We start from the raw sequence: 4,284 nt of genomic DNA, 5'->3' as shown, positions 1-4,284 counted from the left end.
AGAAAATGTGCTTGTTCTTTGTTTTTTCTTCATTGCTTCTCTGCATGGAGAATTAGATAATTTTCCTGTTTGTGGAGGAGTTTGTGTCTGAAAAGGCTACATGCTTCTTTTTTCCTAAATATGTCTTATTTTGCCCTTTATCTACCCCTGTCCTTCAGTGGGTGAGGGTGCAAAACTGAGGGTAGGAAACCCTTCGGAAGTCACAAGCCAACCCAACTGCCTGGTTCCAGGGAGGATTTTTCTCCAGGACCAGAGAAAGACCTAACTCCAGGCCCAGCAAACTGCTGTAGTTTCCCCTGAATCACTCATGTGCCACAGCTGAGAGCAACCTAGCATTTCTTCAAAGGTGAAGCACTGCTTCCGCATGAGCAGACTGTGTGACATGTTACACAAGAGCACTGGCTGGTGCTGGCGGCTGTCATACCATCCAGCAGGACAGCTCTGGACATGATACACTGCCCAGGCTAACATCCCCTCTCCTCTGCCTCGTGCTGTGGTGTACACCCATACTGGAGATGAGCTGGGAAAGGGCAATTCCCCTTGCAGCAGGGAGCGGGCTGCGGAGGAGAGGGCATGCCCTTCCTCTGTAGGAGAGATGCTGGTCTCAGGATATTGAGACCCAGCAGCTTCTACCCTGTGCCCAAAATGCCTCTCCTTCACCTGCAGCATTTTTGTGCTGGTGGATCTGATGTGCCCATTACCCTTCTCATCTCCTCTCACGGAAATTACTGAGAACAGAGGCTGTTCACACTAGTCATGTCTCTCCTGACAGAAGTTCATTTGTAAATTCATATTGACCAAAGCAGCGCAGCATTGATCTGTCTGCTTTATGTCCCAGCCAGCCACCAGTGACATTGCTGTTGCTGAGAGGTTGCATTCACAGCTCCGAGAGGGCAGGTGCAAGGCTCCCCACAGCTGGCAGGAGTGCGTGGGAGTCCCTGCCTCTCGACTGCTCTGTTCCCAGCAGGGCAAGAGCACACCAAAGGGCAACCACAGATCCCTGGTCCTCAGCCCGGCAGGGCAGGGGCCCGTGCTCAGCAGCCTGATTTGAAGCCCTTGGTGTCTGCTGACATGCAATGTAATGAGAAAGCACCAGCCTATTCTGTGAGCCTCTTTGGTAAGTTGTTAAAATAACAGCCTTGCAAAGTCCCTGATCAGCTTAAATATGCAGTGATACCAGAAATATACTCATGAGTGAAATGTTCCTTCATTTAACAGGGAGAGAACACAGCCCCGCGCAGAGGAGAACTTGATAACCACTTGGTACAAGATTAGTTTTCCCACCTGTCTTTTTGAAACAGCTAACTATTTTCACTCAGTGTGAAAATATCTGTTAAAAATGTTTTCCAGGTAAAACTGTCCCTACTGGCGAGGAATGTTGCCAACTCTGCTTACTTGTTGCAAGTCTGACCATTCTAAGCTATGTGAGTGTGAGCTGAGGTTGTACAGTTCTCCAGCATGGTGAGGCCTTGGTGACACACATTGCAAGCTGGCCCTAGTCCATCCTTAATCTTTGGGCCCCGCTTCTACTTTCATGTAAGTGTCTGGCTGGAGATCTACGCTTTCTGCACAGTGGGGACGCTTGCTTTCAGTGCTGAGGATAGTCGGTTTCAGCCCTGTTGAGTACCCATGGTCTCTCGCATGCAGCTGCAGAATTGTTAGATGTCTTTAATTAAGTCGGTGAACTCTGCCAGTGCAGCAGATGCCTCCATTAACTGCTCAGCCACAGGCATTTTGCAAAACAGTAAAGAATGGGAGTGCACCAAAGGAGAGAATTGCTTTAGCTTTGATCAACGTCCCCTGCAGCACTGGGTCTTCAAAGGGAAGCAAAAAGCTCCCTCCCTTTTGGTGTGCTAAGAAGCACTGTCCTGCAGTGCATGTCTGGATTGGACAGGGCACTTGAGTCTTGTCAGCACCCGTTTCTGTAACCCATAGTTCACCTTCCTTCACTTCATTTATTTTTAACAGAAAGTGATCTTACAGCCCAGGCTGGGTCTGAGAGCAGCTCTGGAGGTGAAACAGCAGTGGAGAGGGAGGGCTTCGTGCCAGCAGGTAGAAGAGGCAGTTCTCCTTGGGCCAGGGGGTCTCATGGGAGCTGAGCAGCATCCCCTGTTTGCTGCTGTTGGGCTCCAGGGAACAGGAGGAACAACAGGACAGTGTCAAAGAAACACCTGATTTTGCAGTCAGTTTCTCCTCTGCTTGCAAAGAGCTGAGCAAGGTCCTGAATGTTTGCAGATTTCAGTGGGATTTCGGTAAAACAAAGGCAGGTAAGCCTTGAGGAGTGATTCAGGAAACTCACTTTCCAATGCATTTAACCCTGGAGGCATTTGAAATCAACAGGCCTGTGAAGCTCCCTCAGTCCTGATGACCAGTGCCTGGGAAGGCTCAAAGTCTCCTGCTCAGTGCATCTGGGCTCCCATGTCCTGCCCAGTCAGGCTGAGTTTGATAGGCCTTGTCCCTGAGGCATGGTGCAAAGCTCCCTGCCCCCCTCCGCCAGCTCTGATTGCTTTTGTCCCAGAAATCAAAACCAGCCCCAGAAACGTCCCTTCAGCCTGGTGAAAAGCTCTCCCTCGAGCCATGGGCAGCCATCATGTGAAAGGCAGAGGCTGTAGCCCCTGCTGGTACATCCCAGGACATGTGGGCATAAGCTGGGATGCAGTTGTGTGTGCCCAGGGCTCACCTGGCACTGAGATGCTGCAGGAGGGAGTGAAAGACTCCCTGGGACCACGTAAGGGCAGGAAGGGCAGTAGCAGACCAGGTATATGCTGACTGCCTGTGTGCATTGCATTGAAAGGAGCTGGGTGTACAGTGGGTGAGTGTTCCAGCCCTCCCACTTTGGTGCCTGGCCCATCTGCTGAGGCAAAGTGCTTGTCCCCACTCCTAGCAACAAGGGAGGGTTCGGTTCAGAAGGGACCAGCAGGACTGTTTTGTGTGGCCTCCATCATAACACAGGCCAGAAGCTTCCCCCAACGAGCCCCACACCACCTGGACAGTTAAACTCCATCCTCCACCACCTTTGCTTTGGGGAGGGAAGGGTGCTTTGGGTGCGCAGGTGGGGAGTATTGCGTAAATGTGTATGGCAAATGGGTTTGGCAGCCTGACCAGGGGACAGGGCAGTGTGCAGGGTAGGAGTTGCTCACCTGTACATGCTGTTTTGGTGGGTCTCAGCCTTGTGATGCGAGCACTGGCTCAGCACCGGTGCGAGTGGTGAAATGTCCCAGGGCCAGCAGTGCTGCAGGGAGCTGGTCTGTGCTACAAGTCAGGGACGCTGGTCAGAGGTTGTTCAAAGTCTCAGTGCAACTCTCTGCTCTGCAGTTATGACCCACATCCTTTGTTTTTACTCATAAAGTGCATAGCTGATCGCAGCGATACACCTGCAGCTTGGATGTTCTTAAGCTCTTTTTGTTGGCAAGAAGCAAATGATTCTCTCAGCGCATCTTCAAGAGGGTGTACAGCATGGGGACACCTCTAGGATCTATCCCAAGGACAGACCCCAAAGGCATTGTCTGGGAATATTCTGGAGAACACAAAGTATTTTTTGTAAGTATGTTTTGACTATTTTTTGTAAGTGTAAGTATTTTTTTACTACTTCTGTATTTTTTTACTACTTCTGACAAAGAGCTATTGGGTACTGTACAAAGGTAAGTGACTATGAAAATGACCGGTTTGATTTCTGTTCTAACAGAAAGTGGACTTCAACTCCCTTAGTACTGAGCAGAGGGCCAATAAAATCACAATTTACTTTCAAACATGACAGGAAAACAAGGCCACCACTACACTTAGGAAACCAAATAATGTAGCCACTGCTAAAGATAAATCCAAACTTTAATTTTGGCCTAAAGATACGATTGTTGGAAAATAACAATACGCTTCCACATCATTATTAACCAAAATTATATCTACTGATTGTTTTACAAAATGGACGACAAAGTTTATCAGCGTTTTTAAAATCACTGCATGGTTAAAAAGAAATGGCTTTCCTGATTAGATGACCTGAGAATAAGTAGCATGAAGAATAAAATATAAACCAAGAACTGCCTGTGCCACGGGCCACATGTGCAAGCAGTTCGGTCTTCTGATCCATTGCGTCTGGCACTGCAGGGACGATCTGTGTCCACCTGTCTCATAAAATAGCCAAGAGCCACACACTTGGAGGGCCCCAGATCACTTGTACCTGATCATGTAATCGAGCCCTGCCCACCTCCTTCTCCCACGCCCCGGATGCTGCTGTCCGGATGCGAGGGTGCCTGGATCCATTTAACAAAACCGGTGGGGTGCAGAGAA

The sequence above is a fragment of the Buteo buteo genome, chromosome 7 (genome assembly GCF_964188355.1).
Source record: "Buteo buteo chromosome 7, bButBut1.hap1.1, whole genome shotgun sequence".
Classification (NCBI taxonomy): domain Eukaryota; kingdom Metazoa; phylum Chordata; class Aves; order Accipitriformes; family Accipitridae; genus Buteo; species Buteo buteo.
This window is presented reverse-complemented; position numbering follows the sequence as displayed.